Source organism: Hermetia illucens, chromosome 2, assembly GCF_905115235.1.
Source record: "Hermetia illucens chromosome 2, iHerIll2.2.curated.20191125, whole genome shotgun sequence".
NCBI classification, from domain to species: domain Eukaryota; kingdom Metazoa; phylum Arthropoda; class Insecta; order Diptera; family Stratiomyidae; genus Hermetia; species Hermetia illucens.
Genome location: NC_051850.1, coordinates 177,358,727 through 177,377,624, shown reverse-complemented (window position 1 = coordinate 177,377,624; position 18,898 = coordinate 177,358,727).

The window sequence follows — 18,898 nt, the reverse complement described above, 5'->3', positions numbered from 1 at the left end:
TTTTAATTTTCCTCGATTTCGGCCAGGTCCTCCGGCCGAAGATTTTCCACCATTTCTCGCGCTACCAACCTCGTAGTGTATAAATTCTTGTATTTCTTGAATCTGGGTCGCCGTCCGGTTCGAGCAAGGCATTTTCCTTACAAATCTGAACATTTTGCATTTCAAGCCATTCTTCGGACTCGAGTATCGTGAAAATTTTCATTTTTCCTCGATTTCGGCCAGGTTCTCTGCCCACAGATTTTCCTCCATATTCCCGCGTTCCCGGCCTCGTAGCGTAGAAATTCTTGCATTTCCAACATCTGGGTCGTTTTCCGGTTCGCACAAGGCATGTTGCTTAGAAATCCGACGATTTTGCACTTTTGGTGATTTTTCCGACCCGGGTGGGGTAGATAGGCATCAGGGGCCGCTCCGAAGAGCCCAATTAGCGCTTTGGTGCGCCGTTTTGATGCCACAAACTCCTAAGACCGTGACTGTTGTTATGGGAGCAGGGAGGCAGAGTCAAGCCGGCTCGGACCTTCAGAGCCAGCCCGTAGCATTCACGAAGAAAAGCAGCTCCCCGACTCTGCAGGTAGAAATCTCTCTCAGGTCCCCAAAGAATGGTTTACCCGGTGTCCGCAGCCTGACTCTAGTCAGAGCTGGGCAATCTCAGAGAAAGTGCATGAGGGTTTCCCTTCCTTCTCCGCAGCTTCGGCAATGTGGCAATACCCCGACCCGGGTATTGTGGAAATTTTCAATTTTCCTCGATTTCGGCCAGATCCTCTAGCGGCAGATTTTCCACCATTTCTCACGTTCCCGACCTCGTAGCTCAAAGGCTTCGAGTGGAAATAAGAGGTTACAATAGTGATGTTTGCCACCATTGGGGCAACTTGAACAATTTCACTAAGAGGTAGAAGGTGGGATGTCAAAAAATAGACCACTTTCTTTGTTTGTAAACATTTTATCTGGGACGATTTAGTTTCGATTATTCATGTGTGGACGACCAAAATTTGCTTCTTATCCATCCCATGTTCCTTGGTGTTGATACTAACATTATTTCTTGGCCTACCTACGTGATGACCCATTTGATTAGCAAACAAACATATTTCCGCAAGAAAAATGATAAAATGATTATAAAGTGACAAACAACGAAGTCAAGAACTTGCTTAAAAGCACGTGAAAATGCATAAATAGCCGACGCGTCGTCACGTCACACACATCTTTGAAATTCCCTGAGATGAAATATATATTTTGTTTTTTTTTCTTGAAAAGTAAGAACATAAAGGAAAGAAAAGCCAGGGGCGACACTAAGCCAAGAACAGGGATTCTGACAACAACAACAGAGGCTGCGATGCCTCCACACTAAATGTGTCCTCCTTAAGAATTCCGGCATAATGTTCAAGATTGTCGAAAGTATAACACAAAGTGCACACAAGAAACGACATAAAAGGATATTAAGACGACTTATTCGTCCTAATTTTCTCTGCGCTCGTACTCCCACTCATTCCTGTCGGCCAAGAGGTCCCGGTCTCCCCGCTTCGTAATGCTGTTCCTTGGCTCCTGCTCTGCCTGGAAAATCTTCCGTTTCTAGATATAATTTATCTCACGAGCCTTCGTCCTACATTCTTGCAGTATATTCTGGTTGTCTGTAAAATGTACTCCTTTCTCCGCTGACCCTAGCGTCCTTGCTCACTTTTTTTTCGAATAATTCGTGTACTCTTGATGTTGTGCGGTCGTCCCTTTGAGCAATACAGACATAAAGAGGCCAGCTAGTGCTGGAATTCTAAAGTGTGCAGTTAGTGTTTCAATTTTTCAGGCTGCTTAGACTGAATCCTCATATCCTTTAATATCTCTTTGCCAGTTCAGCTTCGTCTTAGGACCAAACTGAATGGAGATACTCTCTGGGCGGGAAACGGTTATGATGCTAAAGTGGGAAACATTGAAGAAATGAAAATGAATTGCCAAGGGTTGCAAAGGTGAGTTCCGGCAACGTCTGGGAAAGTTACTAATTGTTGGGGTTTGAAGGATGAACCTGAAAATGTGCAAGTGGAAAAGTTTGAAAGAATATATGTGGTTCTGATTGTGTCGTCTCTCAGTTTCCCAGCCCAAGCCAACTAACTTATTCTAGTTTATTCTGCATTTGTGTTAGGTCCTCTTTGAAGTTGGCAAGGTTTCGGCAACACCAAACTGTTCAACTGTAAAGGAGTCCAATAAAACGTTCCAGCAATAGTTCAGAGTCCTGGAATTTATGCGAAAACTGAAAAGCACGCAAAAGTCCAATTCATTTGAGTTCTCACTTGGAACGCCCAGCAAATGAAACATCTTGAAAGTACGTTGAATTTTTAAGTTGAACTTGAGCGCTTGAGTCCTTCAACTTTTTAAATTTCAGCCTTCTCTAAACTGTCTAAAGTTTATCCATTTCGATAATAGCAAAAGCAACAAACTGTCTTGTGATAGGCGCCCCGATAACTTCCAGATCGAAAATGACTGTCTTGTGAGTTGTGCTGGAAAACTTGGGGCTGCTGTCGGCCGGTTTGACGGAAAGGTTTTCGTTGAAGTTTCATCAGAACTGGCCCCGGAGCTAACTCCATTCGCTATCCTAATTGGATTAGTTTTGTCAGAGAGTTTAATGACAATTTTCCGTTGTTGTACATGTTGAAAAGAGAACTGTGCAAGTGATGCTGTTAGAAAGTTTAAGACAAGCATCTGATAAAGCGTACGTACATCATTGAATCGGATGTACGAAATTTGCTAATTCAAGAGAAAATGATGGCGAAATTAAGTTTTGTCCTTGTTAAGTGCTATTCGTGATAGCATCGTCGTTCTTCTATTGCTCAGGTACCCTCGAGGAGAACGCCCTGTTTGAAAAACTTTTGCTATTTATATTAAAAAGTAATAAAAATTCCACGAATAGCACTTTTTCCGAAATTAGTTGATAAGACATACTCGCCTTACATAGTTTTTTCCCACGAATTGTCTTTGGAGGGAAAATGCTAAAAATGGAAATTTGTCTCTGGTTTGGGAAAAATGAGATATTGTAAGTAAAGTTCCTTTTAAGAATTAAGGACTTTTTTCATTTTTACAAGCCTTACCCTGTATTCTGACAACCAATGGTCTCCAGTGTCATTTTTCCCGTAGAAATTTTTTAAAAAGGACCCTTATTTTGCGTTCCATCGCAACATTGTTTACGGGGTTGCTCCTCTAAAAAGCTACAAGTTAATTTAAAGTGGAAGCAAAGAACGCCATGTTGGTTATTCCTTATTATTGTAGAAATTGTTGTGATGATTACCGCGTTCTACAGGTAGAGAGTTATGCAGATGTCAATTTTCAGCCCCACAAAATTCGGATATACCTGACATTATATCATAGTCAGTATGGACTGAAAGTAATTTGGTGAAAAAGTGTGTGCCACAGACAAACAGAAAGACCTTTGAGGAATGGCCAAAATTCCCAAGAGTCCATGGGTCTCCAGGTATCATATAGGAGCATTGATCCATTGATGTATAAAGTTTTCAAAGGGTGTATTTAGAGGCGTCTATTTATCGTTGGTGTATAGACCAAACTGGCTATAGGAAGGACATCCATAATTGAAGACACAACAGGCAGAAGAAAAAATAATTGGACCTACAAAGGTTGTGGTGACTCCGAGCCTCAACTTCGGTGGGTCCTGGGGGTGAGGAAGCGCGCTAGTGGTCATAGAAATCGTTCGAATGCCTCAGTAATGGATACCTTAGCTACTGTTACATATTATGCCACAAGCAGCGTAAAAAATGAGTTATTCGAAGGATAATAATACCAATCGGGCAGGACTTACAGTTGGGTCCATTTATGAGAAGCTCATTGATTTCGAGCTCTCCTCTTCTCTAAAGGTAGCAAGAGATATGGGTCGGGGAGCCCCTTGCAAACTCTGAAATGTGAGGAAGCTTGGGTACCGACAATTTCTAAGGAACAGAGTTATGATTTAGAACGATCGCCCTTCATTCTGTCTGGAATTAAAATGAGACCATCAGTATTTTTTTAGGGTAAGGTAGGTGAATGTGTTTACGCACACAGGGTTGGACTGCTGCCATGGGAATACCAAAGAAACACTTCCCCATCGTCACAGAGATTTTTGTTTGGGTCGGGTAGGTGATTGTATTTACGCACAGACTATTGGACTGCCTCAATGGTACGTCGTCCGAATACCAACAAAACACCTCGACATGATCAGAGCTCGACTAGTCTGGAACCGTTTCTTACATTACTTCGGGCTAGTCTAGAACTCTTTCGCCTGGCGGAGCCTTCAAATTAGGGATATCTTTTCACCAATGGGAGAAGAGAGGAGGAAGGGAACTGTCAATTTAAGGAATCTCCTGCCATTAGGCTCCTCAACCGGTCGAACTTTATCTTCTTTGTGCTGAGAAGGGCTCGAACGTAATGGATAACACGGCTCCACCTGCAGGCGCTCCTCAGCATTTCCTCGACAACGTTGTCTGGGGAGAGATCCCCTATGTTTAAATAGAGCTGCTGACGAATCCCATCCTACCTTCCACAAAAAAGGGCAATGCACAACTCTATTGCAAAACACACTATCCGGAGATCCTGCCTTTCCAATCTTGTGCAGGTAAGACTGAAAACTTCCATGCCCACGTAAGAACTGGGTATTCAGCCATGCACCTAATTTGCCAATGACCTGCGCAGTCCATCTGCCTCTAGTTTCATTTTGCCAAGAGAGTTGCCACTATCTAGGGTGCGTAGCCGTTGTTCACGAGCAACCACCTCCATTGGCTTGATGCTCCTTAGCAACGAGGGCAATGGGGATCACTACCGCGATTATACGGCCGGTTCAGAGACAGTGCGGTACGTAGGCGTTACTTACAAAGCTCCCAGTCTTTGTACTTGTGCGAGACGCTTACGATATACCTCCTTGCCAAGAGCGTCAGCCCATACCTCAGTAGAGTAGAACAGACTGCGATGAACTCATCAGGAGACGTCGCCTGCTAGACGTAGTGCCCACAACGCCGACCACGTGCAACCTTGTTCGCTGCTGCTCTGATTTGCTCAAAAAAGCTCATCTTTGAGTCAGCCTAAGGAACTTTACCGCTGGTTTTGACTCGATTACCGACTCGCCGAACGATATAGGATGCAGGGTCGGAGTTCTCTTTTTAGTCAAGATGACTACTTTTGTTCTTTTCCATCCGCTTACCTGTCGCATTAAGTCTGTTTTCTTTCTGTCTGTCAAGTCTGTTTTATTTCTGTTCGACAGTGCGTATAGCAACAAGCGCCACGACATCAGCTGTATAACCGGGCTGGCGCGAATCATCTGTCATGTCGTGTTTAAGTAGACTATCGGAAATAACGTTCCAGAGGTCCGGCGCTAGGTTGTGTTACTCCCGACGTGACCTCCATTCTCCTCTGACTCTCTAGTGTTTCATTGAGCAGGGAATAGTTCGTAGGATAGTTTCTCAATATCCATAATAGACAGTTCGTCACGTGGAAGGTATTGTCTAGTGTGCCTAGAATGTCTTTCTATCTTGCAGTATTAATGGCGTTTCTGACGTCAAACGTTACGAGGAGCACCGCCCGTCAAGTGCGGCGGCTATGCGCCTCCGCTCGTCGGACGGGATCTACGACTTGTATGACAGCATCAACTGTGGATCTTCCTTCTCTAAAATCGAATTGCCGTGAGATAAACCTCCGACAGTGCGTATCGCTTCAGGGACTCTGCTTCAGATGAGCTTTTCGAGTTCTTTTCCAGCAGCTTCAAACATAGAAAGTGGTCAGTATGAAGACGACAATTCAGAGTCGCCTTTCCTTTTGCTGATTAGCGCAAGCCTCGCACCTTCCAACGAGAAGGGAAAATGACCTCTTTCAGGCAAACGTTGAATACGCCGAGCAGTAGGTCTGGCACTGATGAAGGGAACAAGTGGTTGCCGAAATATCGGTATTTGCAAGAATAAATATCGACACCAACGAAAAAGAAACAACAACAACATTATTTCCGGTCTGGCCGATGTTTGAACACTAGTTTGTACACCTCTGCTGGGTTACCACCTGGTACTGGCACCTTGGTTTTTTTTATAGAGAGGCGCTCTCTGTGCCGACATATATCATCCCGTATAGGGTGCGCAGCAGTGTTCGTGCTTAAGTGAACAGGGTTTCGCAGAGCCCCAATTCTAGGGTTAGCAGTTTGTCACCGAGTCCTCACGGGTCCCCATTCACCTCGCGACCCGATCCCGCCAACAGCGAGCTTGACACCTCTTTATTGCGCTGCGGAGTTTCCTTTCAGTTGATCTGCACTCTGTTATTGTGGTACATGCCTCCTCCGGTCGTTTAGGAGTTAAGCGGTGGAGTCTGGTACACTCCTTCCGAAGCTCTGCAATCTCCACCGTTCACCAATACAAAGAACATTTGCCATGTCTCGATGTCTTCCTGGGCATGGAGGCTCCGCAGGCCGTCGTTGTCAGGTTCATAACTGAATTTACGACAGTGTCAGCTGCAGCGCCATCATCCCCAGGAGTACCTTTCAAGGCATCTGTTCCAAGAGTTTCGACAAAGTCACCCTCGACCAGGATCCGGCGATCCGTGCCAAAGGTAGTGTTCTCCAAAGCGTGAAGCCTGCGCGGCAAGTCCGGCATCGTCTCATTCGGCGTAAGATATACACTGAAAAACGTTCGCCCTAAATACCGAATCCTGACAAAGCCGTCCCCTCGGCTTTGGGTAAGAACCCTAAGGAGGGTGCCATTTCAAACCCAAATGGGAGCGATACCTGACATGGTTGTCAGGGTGTCATGAAACTGGGTCCTTGTTTCGGTACTATTCACTGATGAGCACTAAATCAGATTTGGTCCCCGCGGCGAACTGCGCTAGCAACTCGTGCGCGGCTGCACTTCGGTGCATATTGATTTGTAGGATGCGAGTTATATTGACCGCATCCTAACTCTTTCCAGTTCTGCTTTGAAGACTGGACACCACTCCGAGCCCGCAGTGTGAGCAACGTTCTCATCAGACGCGCCACGGTACTCGGCTGGGACATAACTTTCCTTTTCGTTGTAGCTGTTCATTTTATGGCTTGACTGACCGCATTTGTGGCATGTTGCTCTTCTGTCGGGTTGCAGACTTGTGGCCATAATCCAAACATCTGTAACATTTGTTTGGGGCGGCCCGGATTCGTATCCTACATACTACCCAACCAATTCTGACTTTCCCGCTGTTTAGAAGCTTCCTCACTTATTGCTCGGCAACTTCCACCAAAGCAAGTTTTTGGCCTCGGGAGTTCACAGAGGTGATACCTAACCGGACATTGGTTACCTGAGGACATTCGCGTTTGATGGCCTTTTCCATCTCGTTCTTTTCTAAGAGGCAGTCAAAGTCTCCAGAGGTTTCCAGAGAACCTGTGGGTTCCTGGTTGGAAACCAATGCTTTCTCTCCCAGAAGCCCTTTGGCTGTTTCACAGAATGTGACTTTTTTTGTTGTCCTTGCGCATAGTTCGACTAGGACTTCACCACCTTTTGTTTTACGAATGGAAAACATTTCTGCTCCGCTCTCTTTGGGTTTGATCTTGTAACGGGTTTCACTGAGGACTTCCGCAAAAATCTTGCCTTCCGTGGGCTGAATATGCAGAGCTGGTGATCTAATCCTCTTCGTCTTCCCACCTTTTCAGGCCTGTTTGACTGTGCCCAACAAATAACGCAATACCATATGCATAACCGACTAGTCTGAGCAGACTATCGTAGGAAGAGCTCAAGAGGTCTGCCCCTAAGATGGGTTTCTGCGCTATTCTGGCCATGACCTCCATCCTCCCCTGGTCGTCTAACATTTGATAGAGCATGGAGAGGTGTCTCAGATAATCCCTCAATATCTACAAGAGATAGCATATGGAATAAGTTATCTAATATACCTAGTATATCTGTCCATCTTACGGAATTGAAGGTATTTCTGACATCAAGCGTTATGAGGAGCACTATCCGTCGTGATCGGCTGTGTGCCTCCGCTCGATGAACTGAATCCACGGCCTTGGAGATAAGCCCCCAGGAACTAGGAATGCTTCAGCGAGTTTACTGCTGATTACATTTTCGAGGACTTTCCAGGCCACCTCGAGCATAAACAGCGGTCGGTATCCAGATCGCAGTTTAGGGTCTCCTTTTCCTTTGTTGATTAGGGCAAGCCTCGCCTCCTTCCAGTGACAAGAAAAAATTTTCTCCTTCAGGCAAGCTTGGAGCACTTGAGCAGCAAGTCCGGCCATTGGCCGAACATCAACTTGTAAACTTATGTGGGATTCCATCAAGATCGGGCGCGTTCCCGTTTTTTGCTGCTTTTTGACAATGAGTTGACCGAAGTGCGCGGTCAACCAGTCGTTGACGTATCTTTCGAGGATTTTGGAGCAAGAGGAGAGAAAAGAGATGGGCGGTAGTTCATAACTAGAGAAGGGTCTCCGCTCTTGAACAAAAGAGAAGTAGGTGCAGAGAAGGTCGGAGGATTATTGTGCGGAGTCAGCAGTGGAGTCAGCAAAACAGATTGAAGAAGGGCGAGATTGAGTGGGATTACGAGAATAGTGAGTGTGGGACGAAAAGGGTTTGAAGTTATCGCGGGCAATGGTGGCCACGACGGTTAATAGGTACCTTTTATGCGCTTTTTTAATCATTTACTACACAGTGGAACGCATAGCCTTAAAGTGAGCAGGGTCAGCGTCATTCTTAGAATTCAAGTTTCAGGCGAATGTTGTTAAGGATCTCCATTATAAACCAAGTTGGGTACGACCACAAAGCTAGCAGATAAAGAAGGGATATAATAGGAGAGGAAATCGAACAGGATATTGTAAATGGTGCTTAGAGCTTGAGACCGTCAAAGTTGGCGTTGCGGAAGTTGAACTTAGTAGATTTACATGGGGTATATCATCCCCAGTATATAGACAGTTCTCTTCCCTTCCAGGCTGACAGTTTAGGCATTGGGATCTTAAGCCATTCCGTCGTATTCTCTATCGTGTAATCATTCAGTATAAGACCTGATCAAAAGCATATGCTTGTGAACACGAGGCCGGGACTCAATCTGTTACACGTCTGCAGGACTAGAAGGGCTCCTCACGAGTGGGTATTTATTCCGAAAATAATTTCGGTATCCGGATGCCTTTGGCTTCTCTCAGGCCTGCGCGATTGCCTTCTTCCTCTTGTTTGTTATATTAACCTAATATTCAGATACGTGTACGGTATGAGGTCCGTTTGTTTGGCGTTAGTGTTTTCATGTTTTTAATTTGTGTACTTGTTTGATTCTCATGAGAGTGGGAGTTGGGAGATTCACAATGCCATAGCTCCACGTGGCATGGTAAGGTCAAGTTTACTCACTGAGGCCCCCAGGAATCGGTGAGGTTCGGTTCGAATACCGTCAGTTACTCCCGACTGCAAACTATCTAGGTGAGATGGTTCGCGAACACCATAGATGGAGGTGTTTTCTGATTGCCAGATTAGATTCGTAGGGTTTTATTAACATCAGGATCATTTCACACGGGGCCTGCCTATCAACACCCCCAAACCGATCATCTTGGTAGATGAGAGGCTTGACTCCTGCAGAGCCACATATTAACTTCAGAGAAAGATAGCTTAGTTCGCAAAGTTCGCATCAGTCTATCCTGGCACTGCTTAGTCCCGACCAGATATTAGAGAATTTTTTACTTGGGGTAACTCTTTCTTGGATATACAGAAGTCTCCTTTCATTTGCTGCACTATTTTACTCTAGTAGATGTAGCCAGTAGATCTGTAGCCAAACTTCCTTGTCAGAATCCAAACGGAAACCGTTCCTTGGTAATTAGTGCGCTTTATCGCCGGAAAGCTTAAAATAATAAATTCGCATGAAATATTCAAATGAGCGCTTTTCAGAAATCAGAAAGTTCGTCCAAAGTGGATTATGATCCATTACCAGGAGGCTATCACTATTTGTAGGATCATCATCATCATCATCATCAACGGCGCAACAACCGTTATCTGGTCTAGGTCTGCCCTAATAAGGAACTCCGGATATTTCGGTTTTGCGCCGAAGTCCACCATTTCGATACCCCCAAAAGCTGTCTGGAGTCCTGGCCTACGCCACCGCTCCATCTTAGGCAGGGTCCGCCTCGTCTTCTTTTTCTACCATAGATCGTCCATACGGATTAAGTGACCCGCCCACCGTAACCTATTGAGCCGGATTTTATCCACAACCGGGCGGTCATGGTATCGCTCATAGATTTCGTCATTGTGTAGGCTACGGAATCGTTCATCCTCTTGTAGGGGGCCAAAAAGTCTTCGGAGGATTCTTCTCTCGAACGCGGCCAAGAGTTCGCAATTTTTCTTGCTAAGAACCCAAGTCTCCGAGGAATACATAAGGACTGGCAAGATCATTGCCTTGTACAGTAAGAGCTTTGACCTTATGGTGACACGTTTCGAGCGGAACAGTCTTCGTACGCTGAAATAGGCTCTGTTGGTTGACAACAACCGTGCGCGGATTTCAGCATCGTAGCTGTCATCGGTTGTGATTTTCGACCCTAGATAGGAGAAATTGTCAACGGTCTCAAAGTTGTATTCTCCTATCCTTATTCTTCTTCGTGTTTGACCAGTGTGGTTTGATGTTGTTGGTTGGTTGGTTTTCGGTGCTGACGTTGCCCCCAGATATTTTGTCTTGCCTTCATTGATGTACAGCCCAAAATCTCGCGCCGATTGTCGATCTGGACGTACAAACGTCTCGGGTCGTTCTTCCCAAAATGTCGATATCGTCAGCATAGGCCAGTAGTTGCGTGGACTTAAAGAGGATCCTTCCTCTTGCATTTACTTCAGCATCACGGATCACATCCTCGAGGGCCAGGTTAAAGAGGACGCATGATAGGGCATCCCCTTGTCATAGACCGTTGTTGATTTCGAATGGTCTTGAGAGTGATCCTGCTGCTTTTATCTGGCCTCGCACATTGGTCAGGGTCAGCCTAGTCAGTCTTATTAATTTCGTCGGGATACCGAATTCTTCATGGCCGTGTACAGTTTTACCCTGGCTATGCTATCATAGGCGGCTTTAAAGTCGATGAATAGATGGTGCAACTGTTGTCCATATTCCAACAATTTTTCCATCGCTTGCCGCAGAGAGAAAATCTGATCTGTTGCTGATTTGCTTGGTATGGGCCAATGATATTCTGGGCGTATGGGGCTTAGCAGGATAGCAGAGAATCCTCAGCAACGTGATACCTCTATAATTGCTGCACTGTGTGATATCTCCCTTTTTATGTATGAGACAGATAATGCCTCGTTGCCAATCGTCAGGCATTGATTCGTTTTCCAATATCTTGAGCACAAGTTAATGAACCACTTGTTGTAACTGGTTGCCTCCATATTTAACCAATTCGGCTGTTATTCCATCGGCTCCTGGCGACTTATGATTTTTTAGCCAATGAATTGTACGGACTGTTTCTCCTAAACTTGGTGGTGGCAGTATTTGTCCGTCGTCTTCAGTTGGCGGGACCTTCAACTCGCCGATGTTGTGGTTGTTCAGTAGCTCATCAAGTACTCAACCCATTGCTCCAATATGCCTATTCTGTCGGAAATCGGATTTCTCTCTTTGTCTCGGCAGGATGAGCATCGAGGTGTATAAGGCTTCATCCTGCTGATTTGTTGGTGAAACTTCCGCGCCTGGTGCGGTTGCTCCCGGTACTTTTCTAGTTCACAGACTTGTCGGTTCTCCCAGGCTTCCTTTTTCCGTCTGTGAAGTCGCTTCTCTTCTCGATGGAGTTCGTGGTAAGTCTTTGCGCGTTCTTTGAGAATGCAACATTACTCGGTATGCAGCATTCTTCCGTTCCTTTGCTAGCTTACATTCATCGTCAAACCAGCCGTTCCGACTCCTTTTGCGGCTGGCGCCAAGTATGTTCGTGGCCGCATCAATAATAACGTTCTTTAGGTGGTTGTGAAGGTCATTTGTTTATGCTTTATCTTCAGGTCCTCTGCTTACTACGGTTATTGCGGCATCCATTTCCCTCTGATAGGTGCGGCGGAGGGCTTCAGTGTTAACTCTCGCTTGATTATCAGAGGGAATTTTGGTGGTGTTGTTATTCAAGCTCGGAGCACCATGCCAACGAGATGGTGATCCGAGCCTATATTGGCCCCCGTATATGTTCTGACATTCATCAAGGCTGAGAGGTGGCGGCGTTCCATCAAGACGTGATCAATTTGGTTGAAAGTAGTCCCATCTGGAGAGGCCCACGTCTGTTTGTTGACCGCCAGGTACTTCCAACAACCATTTCGTGTGATACTACTAACTGCATAATCTGCAGTCCGTTATCATTTGTATTTTGATGTAAGCTATGGGAGCCAACGTATCGCCTGAATACGGGCTCCTTCCCTACTTGGCTGTTAAAATCCCCAAGTATGATTTTGATATCATATCTGGGACAGGCTCCGAGGGTTCGTTCTACTGCCTCGTAGAAGGTATCCTTCTTCGATTCTGCAGTCTCCTCTGTGGGGGCGTGAACGGCTTATATTTCTAAACTTGCCTCGCAAGCGCAGAGTGCATAGCCGTTCGCTTATGTTTTCAAAGCCGATAACAGCAGGTTTCATTTTTTGGCTAACTAAGAAACCTACTCCGAGCACATGGTTTACTGGATGGTCCCTGTCCAACGCATCTCCTGTAACGCTGTTACATCAGCTCTATCTTGGGACAGGCTATCGGCTAGCTGCTCATCAGCTTCATCTCTGTACAGGGAGCGCACGTTCCATGAGAAAATGCGGAAATCCTTATTTCTTTGTCGTTGCCGGGTTCGTCGTTGTGTAATCCGTCCAGTTCGAAGCTCCTGTTGTGGCTTCGTAACAAGTTGTTTTCCATGTAGGGCTGTCAGCCCTACCCAAACCCCAACCTGGAGACTCGCTTTTATCCTTCTCCGTCTGCAGCTTTTCGTTAAGAAAGAGCTCCCAGCGGTCACCACGTGGAGGTGGAGATGGGTGTGGTAGTAAAGCTGTTGTTGTTTGTTCAGCAGGCATTTCCCAGGTTTTATGCTCCATCGTGGGTACCAATCCACGTTTCGTCCTGGGACTTATACTACCCTTTGACCACTATTTGTATGTATTTGTAGGATACTGGTCCAAACTACTACCCCACCTTTCCGATGGGCGAATTAATTGGCATATGCTGATTTTATCTCCGTCATTTCCATCAGCTCATCTCATTCTGAGGAGTTAGAAATCTAAAACTCGAAATCAAACTTCTAAAATAAAATCCTCTCTTCCTGAGGTTATACTCCATCGTAATCCAAGGACACGACAGAGGGAGAATGAAGATTGCTTGGAAAGATTGTATTCAACAGGTTTATTCAAAATTCCCACTTCCGACCTGTCATTTCACTCCATCCCCTAAAATCATAGTCTTCTTTATCTGGTCCAAATAATAATTGCAAATACCCATAACCGCAGAGAAATCTTCAACCCATTGTTGCATCCTTTGAGGATGTGTATTAAAGGATAGTATCTAGGGTCAATGTGCGAAACAAACGTTGACTTCATTCCTACGCACTGTCTGTTTCACGTGGGTGGGGTTTCCTTATATCCAAGAATTCTGAAACTAGATTTTCCAACATACAACTTCCGTATGTCTGTAAAATATGCCATCCAAGCTCATTCTATGCGATGGGATCTTTAACCTTTTTGATCCTTCGGCAAATTAGTGCATCTGCAATGGACAATGCACAGTAATTATTCTTACAACCAATGTTAATCCTTTTCAGTTCGTTTAATCAAATAAAACTTAACAAAAGTAAAGACATCGCCATGGATGAGGACAAACCAAATAGATATGAAAAAGTCAAGGAAGTCTGAAGGACTCGGTTGGAAAACGTCACAGGAAGTAAATTACGTATTGTGCATACTGAATAGGTTATTGTGCGCTGGGGAGATTCGTGCTGCTTGCCTAGGATCTTCGTTGGGGCCATGAAGGCACGATAATGGGGAAGTACGTGTACTTATTAGCATATGCAAAACCCGATAGGTCTGAAAGGAAGGGATGAAAGAAAGGAAGTCATCAGAGTGGAAATTCTTTCGGAGCTACCAAATTCCATTCTACAAGAATCTAACAAACTATTTAAAGTTTGTCTAACTTTTTTTTGTACGCTCCTGAATGGTATGCGCATCCTTGTCGTTACTCCTTCATTGCCATAGTGAAATATGATGTAAGGAAAGGTCAGAATGGGAGATACCTATATACAGTATATATCCCTGAACTTCTATGCAGCCTTTGAAAATTTTGCCCAAGAACCTCTGCAAGTGAAATGCTGTTGTAGGTGGTTGGGGTTGAAATAGTTACGTAAAATAACGCGATGCAGAAGTAAATGGGGTTATTATTGAGAATTGGCACTTACTTTTGGGTACCCAGTTTCCACCTTCCTTTGAGCTTCAGCGACTATAGTGATTAATAGCCTCTTTCTTAGCGACCTAAGTAATGCTATGTGTATCTGACGACGGAGATTTGTGAAAAAGTACCATCGTCGCATTCCAATAACATTAACTTTTTCCTTTGCTTAATATTGAATTTACAGAGGACATCATCCTGGAAATGATGAACTTCCTTGTCTCCAACAAAATATTCGTATCCTTTAAGTCCATTTCACTCTCCGCTCGAACGATTTACGGAAAGCAAGAAAAACATTGGTTACGAGTATCTGCAACCTTGCGGGCAGATGCACTTCGTTTGTAAGCGTACCGAAATGCATATTCAACAAACAAATATCTGGTTGCAGAGTGCAGGAAAGACACTGCCATATAAATTATTTGGAATGGAAGTGGCAATGTCCCACTTTTCAGAAAAACCGGATACTATTGGTCTCTAGAGGAAGTTAAATGCCGACGTACCATAGTTGCCGCAAATTCAACAATTTGTCCATAGCAAACTTCAAAGGCCAGGTCCGGTTGAATTTCAATGAGGTAGATACATGTCCTGGGAGCCGAAAAGAGTGAATATCATTGAACCACAAGGACCTGGTGGATGGGGAGATAAAAAGAAAAGTTTTGGTGCATTGGACCATGTGGCGCCATCAAGAGTTCTATTTTGAATGCGGCAAATGATGGTGAGCACATGAGTACTTCGAAGGATCCTTGCAAAAGGGAGCTTCACCTCGTAAGCATTGTGTGATTATTACTCGACATTTGTCTCCTTGGTTTCGAGTTGTTTATTTGATTTCTGGATTGTGTACGACTTTGTTCACCGAATGGATTATGACAAACGCTTTAATCTTTGCTGTCCAAAATTATTTTTATCCTTTATAACTTAAAATATTTAGCTTGATATGATTGTGAAGTACTAGACTTAGTTTTAGGATAAATATTGGGATTGGATGAAAGTATCGTAAGATTTTCTTCCATAATGACGAACCAACACCAACAGCTCTACTACAAAACCCTATCTCCACCTCCACACGATGACCGCTGGGAGCTCTTTCTTAACGAAAAGTTGCAGACGGAGAAGGATGAAGGCGAGTCTTACTCGCCTAAAAACAGGACAAATTGTATCAACTGGTCCTTCTGGTTGGGAATTGAGTAGTGCTAACAACCCTACATGGAAAACAAGGTGCTACGAAGCTACAACAAGAGCCTCAGACTGGACTGATAACACAACGGCGAACCCCGCAACGACAAAGGAATAACGATTTGCGCATTTTCACATAGAACGTGCATTCCCTGTACAGAGATGAAGCTGCCAAGCAGCTAGCCGATACCTTCTCCCAATATAAGGCTGATGTAACAGCGTTGCAGGAGATGCATTGGACAGGTACCGGTTTCTTGGAGAAGAATCGCTACATCATGTATTATAGTGGCCACCCAGTAAACTATGTGCTCGGAGTTGGTTTCTTAGTTGGCCAAAAAATGAAACCTGCTGTTATCGACTTTGGAAACATAAGCGGAGGCTATGCACTCTGCGCTTGCGAGGCAAATTTAGAAATATAAGCCTCATTGACGTTCACACCCCTACAGAGGAGACTGCAGAATCGAAAAATCCTCGGAGCCTGTCCCAGATATGATATCAAAAGCATACTTGGGGATTTTAACAGCCATGTAGGGACGGAGTCCGTCTACAGGCGATGCGTTGGCTTCCATAGCTTACATCAAAGTAGAAATGATAAAGGACTGCGGATTATTCAGTTGGCAGTTTCACATGAAATGGTTGTTAGAATGGCGGTCCACAAACAGACGTGGGTCTCCCCAGACGGGACTACTTTCAACCAAATTGATCACATTTTGATCGAACGCCGCCACCTCTCAGTCTTGATGAATGTCAGAACATATAGGGGGGCCAATATAGACTCGGATGGGAGCCCCGGCGGCGGCTACCTGAAGCGTAGTACCACGTCGCCTTACAGTTTTTGACCCTCCCTCTCTCCCTAATAGACTCTGCAACCTTTTTAAAGTCGTCAGGAAAAATTTCTCCCTGCGCAAACGACACTTTTTCCATGGAGGAAATTGGAAACCATCCCATTCGCGGACTCTTCCGAAAATATCGCAAAATTACTACTGGATGTAGTTTCTCCCAGCCGATGAAACTCGATGTGCAGCCCTACATCAACAATACCGGGGTCCCCGAACTTCTCAAATGTGCGCCCCTTTCATCCCAAAAGCTACCTGTTGCAAAGAAAGAGTTCGATGATCTCATGAAGCAGGGTATTTGTTGACCTTCCAATAGCTGGTGGTAATCTCCACTCTATATGGCCCCTGAGAAAAAATGGAGGGCTTGCGAGATTACAGGCATCTGAATGCTCAGACAATTTCGAACTGATACCCTATTCCACTCATCGATGACTTTGCTCACTGACAAACTGCCGTCTTTTCACGACCTCAGATTTGGCCAATCTCTGTTGCTCCCGAAGGCACACCGAAAACGGTTATCTGTACACTTTTCGGACTCTTCGAGTTCGGCAGGATGGCATTTGGTTTGTGCAACACTGTGCAGACATTTCAGAGATTCATCCACTCTGTCCTATGAAACTTAAATTACTGTTTCGTTTACAGGGATGACGTTTCGGTCGTCTCTTCCTCCGAATCTGAGCGGTTGGACCATTTCAAGTGCTATTTTCATTCAGGCCGGGCTCCTTCTAAACGTTGAAAAATGCAAATTCCTACAGAAACAGGTCAATTTTTTCGACGATATGATCACTTCTGACTTCATTCAACCAGACCCCACTAAGGTAGAAGTGATCAAAAGTTTTCCCCTGCCAACCACAGTGAAGGACCTGCGAAGGTTCTTGGGCATGTTAAACTTCTATCGTTGTTTCCCGCCCAAGGCCGTTCATCTCAAAGCGATCCTCGACGATTATTTGTCTGGGCCCAAAACGAGACTCGCTCGAGGTTGGGTGGTCTACTGAGGTCGTCCAAGCGTTTGAAACTGTCAAATAACAGTTTGACCTCGGCCCTTAATCGTGTTCGTCGAAGCTTCAGATAAAGCGATAGGCGCTGCTCTTCACCAATGGGTGAACCAAATCTGGCAACCTTTGAGCTTTTTTCCGAAACAACTAAACCCAGTTCAACGTAACTACAGCGCTCACAATCGTGAGCTACTCGCTGCGTACCTTTCTATTAAATACTTCCGTTTCTCCCTTGAGGGCAGGCCGTTCACCGTGTTCATGGACCACGAGATTTTTACTTTTGCGCTTAAACAAAAGCCCGACAAAGCACCTTCTCGCCAACTTTGGCAACTGGGCTTCATCAGTCAGTTTACTACCGACATCCAACATGTGCGGAAAAGACAAGGTTGCTGCGGATATTTTGTCATCAATCTCGGAGGTTACAGTCCCCGCCGTGGCCGAATATACGATAATCACCGGGGCGCAGAAATACGACGCAGAGCTTCTGAGTTTCCTATATTCGGCTCAAACTCCTACTTACCCTGCGAGACCCCAGACAAGGGACCTAGGTCATTTATTCCGGCCAAATTTCGGAAGGAAGTATTCCACTCTGTACAGGATCTTGCGCACCCAGGTATCAGAATGACGAACTGACTAGTCACCGGGAAATACTTTTGGTCGTCACTGATCAAGGACGTAAACTTTTGGGCCAGACAGTGCATCGCATGTCAGAAGTGTAAGATCAACAAGCATATAAAAAGGAAAAAGGCGTATTCCCTCGGTCGGTCAAGTGCTCCCAAATCATTTACCTCGGCATCATTGGCCCTTTGCGAGATGCACACTGTAGACCAAAAGGATGCTGATACGTTGGTACCGGACGCTGAAGGTTACCTTAATGGGTCGCGACGATCCGTCATGGTCGTAGTTCTTGCTTTTCGCCCTGGCCGGTCTTCGCAAAGCCCATCAAGAGGAATTCGCGGCCAGTCCTACGGAGATGGTGTACGGGGAGAATCTGCTACCTTCCGCTGACCCTGTGCTGGATACAATAACAGGTTGCTCAGGGACGCGGTTTCGAAATTGCGACGACTTCATCTTCCCGCTCACAGCTCCTCATGAGGGTGGACGCTCCACGGAGATCGCTGCATCCATCATATGAGGGCTTCTTTAAATTCGTGGAGCGGCGGGAGCACTCCATCAAGTTGAAAGTTCAGGTGGGCCCAAATGCATCTCCTTGTCCAGGCTGAAGCCCTTCGCCGACCCGGGAGACGCTAAAAAAAAAACCCGAATCTTTAGGTTTGTAATTTCATTATCGAGATTACATCCCGGGTTCCCTTGCTGAACCAGAATGGTTTCAGCTGGTGGCCAAGTGATGTGGCGGCACATCGGAGGCAAGAACTACCCGGGGTATGCTAACTATGCTAATAACATCTGTTTGCTCTCATGTCATGAACCTTGGCCGAATGGCTCTGGATTTGGAAGGGAGGAAAGTAGAATTGGGCTGAGGATAAACACTAACAAAAGCCACAACAACTAAAATCTGGAAGTACAGTTATTTCAACACCAAGATCAAATTGAGACTGTTCTGTGCTAATGTTCTTTCTGTGTTGCCACAGT